Source organism: Nansenia antarctica, assembly GCF_963989245.1.
Source record: "Nansenia antarctica genome assembly, contig: SUPER_18_unloc_1, whole genome shotgun sequence".
In the NCBI taxonomy this organism is placed as follows: Eukaryota; Metazoa; Chordata; class Actinopteri; order Argentiniformes; family Microstomatidae; genus Nansenia; species Nansenia antarctica.
The window spans coordinates 353,896-365,000 of NW_027663467.1; positions in this window are offsets into that span (position 1 = coordinate 353,896).

An 11,105-nucleotide genomic window follows, 5' to 3' on the forward strand; every position below is an offset into this window, starting at 1 on the left:
GTCCTTCTGGGTCTTCTTCCATGGAGCCCACTGTCACTCAAAAAGCGACGGAGGGTGCGATCAGACACTGATGAACCTTGACGTTGGAGTTCAGCTTGTACCTCTTTGGAAGTAATCCTTGGCTCTTTTTCTACCATTCGCACTATCCTTCTGTTCAATCTGGGGTCGATTTTCCTCTTGCAGCCACGCAACCAGGGAGGTTGGCTACAGTCCCATGGACCTTAAACTTCTTAATAATATTTGCAACTATAGTCACAGGAACATCAAGCTGCTTGGAGATGGTCTTATAGCCTTTACCTTTAACATGCTGGTCTATAGTCACAGGAACATCAAGCTGCTTGGAGATGGTCTTATAGCCTTTACCTTTAACATGCTGGTCTATAGTCACAGGAACATCAAGCTGCTTGGAGATGGTCTTATAGCCTTTACCTTTAACATGCTTGGAGATGGTCTTATAGCCTTTAACATGCTTGGAGATGGTCTTATAGCCTTTACCTTTAACATGCTTGTCTATCATTTTCTTTCTGATCTCCTCAGACAACTCTCTCCTTTGCTTTCTCTGGTCCATGTTCAGTGTGGCGCACACGATGGTACCAAACAGCAGAGTGACGAGAAGGAGAAGTGACTTTTCTCCATTTAAGTAGACTGAATGACTGATTATAAGATTGAAGACATGTGTGATACTAATTAAAGAAAACACTTAACTAAAATATCACTATAATATATAATATATATTTATAATATTTTCTAAGGGGTACCAACAGATCTGTCCAGGCCATTTTCGAATATAATGTATCTCTTAAGCAATAAGTTATCTCTTTTTTTTTTGGAACTTAGTTTTTATTTCAGTTTCAACAACTTGTACAATCATGTCATGTTTTGTCTACAATTCTTTCCATTCTTATAGCTGTACACATATGGTCCATGGATGTGGTTCAAAGCATGACACACAAAGCAAAAAAGAGCGATCAACAAAAACATTGAGATGTCAATGACGGAATAAAATTAAAGATTTTGAAAAGAAAGAAAGAAAAAGGGTAGGGTCGGGGGGGGTTGGGTCAGGTGGGGGTTGTGTATGTGTGTGTGTGTGTGTGTGTGTGTGTGTGTGTGTGTATGTGTGTGTGTGAATGCAATGCAGGCATATATCTATGTGTAGTGATATGAAGTGAGTCTAGAATACAGAAATATACGAGTCGAGATGTGTGGAGGGGTTCACTGTATTTAATAAATAGATGTTTCTGGAGTCTCAGAGTGTATGTTATTTGTTCCATCTGGTAGATTTCCCATACTTTCTCTGTCCACATATTGTATGTAGGGGGGTCTGGTTTTAACCACTTAATTGTAATGCATTTAATTGCTGCCGTTAGTAATATTTGTAAGAGATATATTCTTGCCCTTCCATCAATGCCTTCAGGTATAACTCCCAGTAGTGCCATCTTTGGATCTTTGGTAAGTTTTTGGTGGAATACTGCTTCAAGGGCCTCAAACACCTCTTCCCAAAATGTTCTTAATTTGGGGCATGACCAGAATATGTGGGTGTGGTTGCCAATTTGCGTACTGCAATTTCTCCAGCATTTATTTGAGTGTGTTGGGCCCATTTTAGCCATTATTTCTGGGGTTCTAAAGAATCTCATAACCACTTTCCATTTGAATTCCCTCCATGTATTTGAATTGGTCACTAAGTGTGCTTCAGTGCATATTTCCTCCCATATGTCCTGTGATATGTCAGTATTCATTTCAGTTTCCCATCTCTCTTTCCTCTGTAGTGTATTATTCAAATCCATGGATAGAAACCTTTGGTAAAGGTCACCTATAATTTTCTTATTCTCGTTTCCTTTTTGCAGCTTTATCAAGAACTCTTCGATTTCAGTGGGCTCCAAGACTTTATTCCATTCTCTATGTTTTGTTAGGAAGCTTCTTAATTGTAGATATCTGAAAAAGTCTGTGTTAGGGAGCCTAAATTCCTCTCTTAACTGTTCAAATGATTTAAGGCTACCGTCTTTATGGAGTTGGTGCAAGTTAGTAAGTCCATGATCCGACCAATTTCTAAACCCTATATCTGTATTGGAGGGTTCGAAATTTTTCATAAGACCAATATTGGATAATGCTGAGATTGCTTTAGGTAAGCCAAATGACAGTTTTATTTTCCTCCAAATCTTTAGTGTGACTCTGGTCCATTCACCTAGTTGAGTTTCCTTTAGAGGGACATCTATGAAAGGCAAGGTCTGTAAGGGCATCGAACATAAACTTTTTTCAATGTTGAGCCATCGTGTATATGAAGAGTCTTGGATCCATGCTGTTAGAGGCTTTAGCTGGGCCGCCCAGAAGTAGTATCTTAGGTTTGGGAGTTTCAGCCCACCATATGGTTTAGATAGTTGTAGTGTTTTAAGTCTGATTCTTGGGCGCCTTCCTTGCCATATGAATTTGGAGATGAGTCTATCCCACTTATCAAATGTGGATTTGGGGATATCGATGGGTAGCATCTGGAACAGGTATAGAAGCCTAGGCAGCACATTCATGCGTACACTCTCAATACGGCCCAATAGAGACAGGGGAAGTGTTGACCAGCGGTCTAGATCTTTACTGATATTTTGGATTATGCTTTTGTAATTTGCATCACTTAGGTTTTCTAACAGTGAGGGGATTTGAATGCCAAGATATTTAATACCATCCTTGGGCCATTTAAACTCACTCTGGATTTTGATAGTTTGTGGAATTCTACCTCCTATGTCCATAGCCATTGTTTTATCAACATTTACTTTATAACCCGAGAAGTATCCATAGTTGGAAATAAGATCTTTTAGGCGTGGGATTGTTGTTGCAGGTTCAGTTAGATAAAGAAGCACGTCATCTGCATACAATGATAATTTATGTTGTTCCTCATTTATTGTCAGTCCCTTTATGTTGTCGTCGTCTCTAATGAGCTGTGCCAGTGGTTCAATACTGATATCAAACAGCAGGGGCGACAAAGAGCACCCCTGCCTGCAACCCCGTTCTAGAGTAAATCGGTCCGACAGAAATCCATTCACTTTTACAGCAGCTTGTGGATTTGAATATAGTGTTTGAATCCATTTTATAAAATTGGGGCCAAATTTGAGTCGTTTTAGAGTTTGAAATAGGTATTGCCAAGATACTCGATCGAATGCCTTCTGGGCATCGAGGGATAATATCATTGCTTCTTCCTCCTTAACTTTAGGGTGAGTCATAATATTTAGTAATCTTCTTATGTTGTCCCCGTAGTATCTTCCCTTTATAAACCCGGTCTGATCGGGGTGGATAACTTGTGTGATAATTTTATTGACGCGTCTTGCTAGGATGGCTGTTAATATACGTAGGTCGGTGCATAAAAGTGAGATGGGTCTGTATGATTGGCATTGGGTGGGGTCCTTGCCCTCTTTATGTATTACAACTATTGTTGCGTCCCTCCATGAGGGGGCCGTGGTTCCAGATTGCAATGTATGGTGGTATGCTTTTAGCAATAAGGGACATACTGTCTCTTTAAATGTTTTATAGAATTCATTACTAAACCCATCCGGTCCAGGACTTTTATTGTTTTTTAGTGTAGAGATCACTTCTTGTATTTCCCATTCTTCAATTGGTTCATCTAGTTCTTTTGCCATAGGTTCAGATAGCTCTTTTAGTTTGATGTCTTTCAGAAATGCTGTCAATTCATTATCATCTGTGCAGGTGTCCGTATTTTTGTAAAGAGATTTATAAAATTCTGCAAAAGACCTTGAGATTTCATCAGGTTTTGTGAGAGTCGAGTTATGAGTTTTTAATTTCTGTACTATATTCGATGATTGTTGTTTTTTTAGTCTTAGTGCTAATAATCTACTTGCTCTGTTTCCATTTTCATAATATTTTTGGTTGGTAAACCTTAAATTGCCCTCAATCTTTTCAGTGATTAGGCTATTTAGATCCCTGCGTGCTTGTTTGAGAGCATTAAGTAGATTGGAGGTTGGTGTTCTTTTATGCTGTTGTTCAAGCAGCCTTATTTTATCCTCTAATTCTCCTTGTTTTGCTTCTCTATTCTTTTTTTTCGCGCTCGCGTATGAGATAATGCGACCTCTAATGTATGCCTTAGCACAGTCCCATAGGATGAGAGGTGATATTTCAGGTGAGTCGTTAGTTTCTAGGTAATACTTTAGTTCAGTTGTTACAAATGTGATAAATTCCTCATCATTTAGAAGTGATGTATTTAATCTCCATTGTTTGGTTTTTGGCCTGTGACCTATGTTCCATGATAATGCAAGAGGTGCATGATCAGATAGAGTAATTGGTAAGATCTTTATGTCTTCTATCCTGTGTAGTTCTGCTTTGGGTGTAAAGAAATAATCAATTCTCGAATAAGATGAATGTCTGTGCGAGTAGAAAGTAAAATCTCTTCCTTTAGGGAATCTGCTTCTCCAAACGTCCACTAGACCTGATTCTATCGACAAGTGTTTAAGCATTCTACTCATTCTAGAAGTGGGAGTTTTGGAGGTAGGTTGTCTATCCATTAGCTGGGACATAACACAGTTGAAGTCTCCTCCCAACAGTAGGATACCGGAGCTGTGTTGTATTGCTGTGTTAATGACTGTGCTAATGAAGCCAGGCTCATCCTCATTTGGAGCATATATGTTCATGAGGGATACATGTATCCCATCTATAGATCCATTCACTAAAATGAATCTTCCCTCAATGTCCTTGTGGACCGTTGTTGGTGTAAAGTTAACCTGCCTATGTATCAATATAGCCACTCCTCTCTTTCTACCTGACTGATGTGATGAGTAGAACACGCTGTCTGCCCAGGATTTCTTTAGTTTCTCATGTTCCATATCCGACAGGTGGGTCTCCTGTAGGAATGCTATCTGACAGTTGGCTCTTTTTAGCTGATTAAGGATTTTCTTTCGTTTTATAGGATTGTGAAGGCCTTTAACGTTATAGCTTATGACCTTAAGTGATCCCATGGTTCAGAGTAAGAATTAGGGAGGATCTTAATTTTACCTGTAGGCATGGTGATGGCAAGGATAGGCACATGAATAGGAGAAGATTGTGAACTGCATGTAGTACAGTGTCTATGTGTGTGATTGTGTGAGTGTGGGTGTGTGGATATATGAGGGGTGGGTATGGGTAGGAGGTGTGGGGGAGTTGGGGAGTACATGTAAGGGAAAAAAACAAAATAATGCAAGAGAAAACAAAATACATAAACATACACGTTGCTCTTATTCTTCCGGTATGATCCCTGTGGAACAGTGGGATCTGAACATAGAAATAAAAATGAAAAATCCGGACACTCAACCGACATGAGTGTCTGGACAGACTTCTGGGACATGGTCCCAGGCTGCGAGTCTGAACAGGCAGCTGTGCGAACGACCTTTAAGAGGGTTCGCCTTTGCTTGGTTATAGTACCAAACAGAATAGCTAGGAGTAGTTTGTTAACATTTCAGGCTCCCGTCGAACCTTGAGGTAAAACAAATTAACCTTAATTTCGACATTGTCGAATATATTTTACATTGTATATGTGTATATAAAGAAATAAGAGTAATAATAATGATGTCTAGAGGCAGAAATAAATAAAAGGATCGGAGAGAAGCATTAACGCAGTGGAAATTAAGAAACAAATAAAAACAGTCTCCTGGTCAGGTAATTTTAACTTCCCTGCCCCTTATGAATAAACAGATAGATTATTTCCCCCTTGGGGTAAGTTTTAAATTGAACTAACATATGTCCAGTCTCCTTCAACACTTGCATATAAACTGCTGTGAAGAACTACAATAACAACAAAGGGGTGGCATTGACGATGGTAATATATTTAAGCAGATATCGTCCCGTCAAAGTTGGTCTTGTAATGCCACTGAGACCCACTGGTCTGTGGCTGGGGGAGACCTACCCTGAACCTGTTGCCGGCATGACGTTCTTCTTAACGTAGTCCATCGCTTTGTCTGCATCTGTGAATTCCTTTTCTTCTCCGTTGTATGTGATGCGGAGTCGGGCTGGAAACAGTATACCATACCGAATGCCCTGACGGTTGCGCAGCAGCTTCCTGACCTCCGTGAACGCAGCCCTGGCCCTGGCGACGTTGGCAGCATAATCCGGAAAGATGGCGATGGTCTGCCCGTTGACCCGGAGAGGAGCTCGAGTGCGCGCACGGCTCAGCACCTCGACGCAGTCCTGGTAGTAATGGAGTTTAGCAATGATGGCGCGTGGTTTCCCCTCCGGTCCCCTCGGAGCCAGGGTTCTGTGTGAACGATCCACAAGCACATCTCTGTCCAGTTGTAGCACTTCCTTCAGTAGTTTCGAGACCGATGCAGTAGAGCATGATCCATTCGTCTCGGCCACCCCTAGTATTCTGATGTTGCATCTCCTCATTCTTCCCTCCATGTCGTCGCATCTCTCTCTGAGCCCGGTTACCTCTGCTTTCAAGCCCGTCACCGTAGTCCGCAGGTCCACCACTTCGTCCGACCACGTTGACAGGCCGCCCTCCACCTCCGTGATTGTAGCCTTTATTTGGTCAATCTCAGACTTAACCGCCGCCGTATTGTTAATGATTTCCGATCTTACTGCTTGAAGTTCACTTTTAATATAGTTGAAATCTTCGGCTAGTGCATTTTTAATCTCTGTCTTTATCACCTCGGCAATGTCGGATTTCAGCGAGAGAAGGATCTCTGTTTTCAGCGCTACAGCGTCCATCACTGGGCTGTCTGTCCGGGGCGGAACCGTCTGAGCCGGGGTAGCTGTGGGACTCGGCGTCGCGGTGGCTTTTGGCCTAGTAGTGGACGGAGTGTACTTATATTTGCGCAGATTTGCAGCCATTGACCCCTAAATACACAGACTTTTGATTTTAGGAATATGTTAGAGACAGGTTTCCCAGTATTTTGTAATGTAGAAAGCTTATTAAATTAAATAAAACAAAAGTCCGACGGGAGCTCAAGCGAAACACGTTCTACTCCATTGCCCGCCCACCGGAAGTCCAAGTTATCTCTTTTCATAGTTTATTTGCTTTACTCTATGACATACCAAAGGCATGCAGGTATACATGAGAAAACTGCTTTTAATTTCATCACTTTTCAGGGGGAATGAAGCATTGTTTCAATGAGCTGTAAGGGTACTAACACATTTGTCACGTCTGTACATTATAATGCTGCTAACCAATTCAGAGACAAAGGCCAACCATTCAACTGGTACATTTTACATTTACACCATTTAGCAAGTTTCAAGTTTCAAGTTTATTGTTATGTCACATTACAAAAGTGTAAGAGAGTTACATTTTTAAGCTTCGATTCCTGACATTCCATTCGATTCCTGATCGATTACAGGGACACCTCCTGGAGTAACTTAGGGCTAAGTGTCTTACTTAAAGGGCACATTAGTGGTGGTGTTCCCAGGTGGGATTTGAACTCATGACCTTCGGATCACCAGTCCAACTCACGATCCACTAGGGCACCACTACCCCACTAGGCCACCCCAACCCGGAGACCAGTAAAACTGGTCTTCGACTACTGTGTAATACTACTGTTATATACTGCCACATACTGCAAACCATCCTGCTTTCAGCTTCTTCAGAGTATAAGGCTTGAAAGTTACTTCGATGTTTGTTGTGCTAGCTTGAAAGCCTGCCTAGTATGAGAGCTATAGGCCTGAATTTCACCGTCCACCTTTATTTGCAAAGCATCTAATGGCAGGTTAGGAGAGGAATGTGGTTGTGGGCAGGGTGGGGTCGTGGTGGGGGGGTCTCAGGAATGAGCTGTGGAATGACAGAGCGTGGCTGTGTGTGTGTTTGTGTGTGTCTGTGTGTTTGTGTATGTGTGTGTTTGTGTGTGTCTGTAGGTGTGGTGTGTGTGTGTGTGTGTGTGTGGTGTGTGTGTGTGTGTGTATGTGTGTGTGTTTGTATGTGTGTGTGTGCGTGTGCATGTGCATGTGCGTTTGCATGCGTGCATCTGTGTGTGTGTGTGTATGTGCGTGTGTGCATCTGTGTGTGTGAGTGTGCGTCTGTGCATCTGTGTGTGCGTGTGTGTGTGTGTGTGCATGCATGCATCTGTGTGTGTGTGTGTGTGTGTGTGTGTGTGTGTGTGTGTGTGTGTGTCTGTGTGTGCCCCATCCGTCGTCACCTTCCTCCTAGTCGTCACAGGAGTGATGATCCCTGTATGCACCTTGTCTGACCTTGACTACAGATAGCGCTGTAGTGTGGCTATGCTGGAGAGGTCTGGAAACAGGTGGCTATGCTAGCTAGCTACATCATAGGGTTGTGGCACAAATAGCAACTTTAGAAAAGAAAGATTGTTGTGTCTTAAATCAGGATTTGTAAATGGCCGTTAACAGCATGAGCGATCTGATGATATTGTGATATCGTTGCTTTATTTGGGGATAGCTACGAGTGAGGCTTGAGCCAAGAGTACTGCATTTAAAGGGATACTTCGCTATTTCACCATAGTCAGATCATGGTTCCTTACTTTGAAGGTTCAATGCAAAATCACTCCAAAGTAACTTCCAACCCAGTCAAATAGCTAATTCGAGGACGTTTTACCCCAATTACTACATTGTTTTTTGGTTAGCGGTGGCTATTTAAAAAACTCTTTAACCATGGATTACTGTTTCTCCTGGCCTATTAACTACTTTCAGGGTAATCATCAAATCAAATCAAATTGTATTTGTATAGCGCATTTCTTACAAGATGCAACTCAATGCGCTTCACATACAGACCAGGCACACGGGGCAGCCGGGGGTCCCCAAGGAGAGGCCAAGGACCACCAGCGCATAGCAAGCAAGCAAGGGCGAAAAAACCTGTACACCATGTATCCAGGAAAAGTTCCCTGCATATTATCGGTGTACACATAAATGTTGTGTTAAATCTGCATCGTTCTGCATCCAGCATGGGCACAGGTCCTGCCAAAAGAGAATCTCAAGCGCAGTTATGATGCAACAACACAATAAAGATGACAGCAATACAACCTGATGGTGGTCCAGGTACATCCTGGTACCGGTTCTGGTACTGCTCTAGGTGCTACTGGCAGCTAACAGTGCCTCATCAGCACCCAGGTCCTTTTTTCCTGTCAACACAAGATCTCAAAACACGAGTATGGTGTAATAGCACAGTGATCCTAGTTCTATAATCTCCAATGTCTCCCTTGGTTTCAAAAGGCGACATTAAATAAGTAGGTTTTGAGGTCTCACTAGGGTAGGGAAGAACCATCTGACTGTAACGTGTCAAATAGTGAACTATCCCTTTAATGCTAAGTACACTATCCCCCTGTGTTACTGGCGTCAACGACAGTACTGTACATGGACAGAGTTGTGCTACTGTAGGCCTACGGCTAGCAGAGATGCTACAATGCTAATGGCTTAAGAATGGCTTGATATCACCCCATTCGGCAACGAGCCCTGTATTCTCACCCGTTTTCTAGTACTACGCATGCGTGTCGAAGGCTCGTGCTCTCGTGCTCACGGGGGCATCGCTGCTACCTTTCACACCGAGAGCAAAAGTACAGTACTACAGCAACACCCTGTCATAATACACTGCTCACTCATCCTAAACAATATGGCTCATGAGGAGGTACAAGCTGGTAATTGGGAGTGAAGAGAAGGGGGGGGGGACAGGGGACAAGGGGACATGGGGGGGGGGGGGATTGTGGGGTACGACTAGCCGGGGGTAGAGAGGGAGAAGAGGGGGGAGAGAGGGAGGAGAGGGGGGACAGGGGACAGGGGGGGGGGAATTGTGGGGTACGACTAGCCGGGGGTAGAGAGGGAGGAGAGGGGGGAGAGAGGGAGGAGAGGGGGGGGGGGAGAGAGGGAGTGTGAAGCCAGGGTCTGCATTCATGGCCTGCTGGATCAGAACACTGCAGCTCTGTGTGTCTATGTGGAGGTGATGTCTACTGGGAGATGCTATCTTTACCTCTGATACAATGGCCTCATAGACACACAGGGACGCTCTGACATACTGCAGCACTGGGGCCAGAGTCAGGAGGAGTGCGCCACCTACTGGACAGCACAGACACAGACGCGGATACGATCATGGCCGTATTTATTGAATGTTTTTTTGAATATATACTGCACTGTTGTGACTTTTGTGAGTTATAACTTTGTCAAGGATTTGTGTGGCCAAAGGGATTTGGACACACACACACACACACACACACACACACAGCAGGCCTCCACACAGGCAAGCACACACAAGAATGCTCACGTACATCATGCCTAGGCCATGCATGCATGCATGGATGCACAATCACGCATTCACGCACGCATGCACGTGCACACAGACACACACACACACACACACACACACACACACACCACACACATACCACAACTTAGGCTGGGGTCGGCTGTCTGAATCTGCAAAGAATGTCAACAATTGATACATACACAGTATGTCTCAAAATACTTTTTATTATATTACAAGTAACCATTTTGCTGCGGTCGTTTAAACACACCACCATCTTCTGCAGAGTCACTTCCCCTCTGTCATTACGACAGCAGGCGCAGGCTCTGCTCGGCTCTGCTCTGCGGGTTTGGATCCATACCTGCTCCAGCTATTTCCTTTGGCATTGGAAGCCTGCTGCCTCGTATGGGCTGAGACTTTTCTCATGACGAGACATCTTGGCAGGCGGGGGGGAAGATGAGAAGGGACAAGGGAGAATGGAACATTTTACAGATTTCTAACAGGACAGAAAACCAGGTGTCCCAGAAACCAAAGTACACAGGGACGATGTATTGTAACGGCTCCCTGAGTGGCTTACTGCATTCCAGGGTTGGAGAGAATCTGTATTTTTTGTCGAGAAGGAAACCCCTGATCAGGGAAGGAATTATTTGCCCACTCTCTCTCCTAGCCCTTTTCTCCTGTTTCCTCTCTCTCTCTCTGTCTCTCTCCTCTCCCATTTCTTTACCCTGTCTCTCCTCCCTCGTCTGCCCTTCCCCTATTTCCTTTCCCCCTCTCTTCCGCCCTCCCTCTTCCTCCTCGTTCCCTCTCTCCTACTCTCTCTCTCTCCCCCTTTCCGTCCTTCCCTCTCCCTACTCTTCCCCCTCTTTCCTCCCTCCTCACCCTTCCCCTTTTTCTCCTTCCCCCTCTTTCTCCTTCCCCTCTCTTTGCTCCCCCTCTCATGAAGCAATAATACTTCACATAAGGA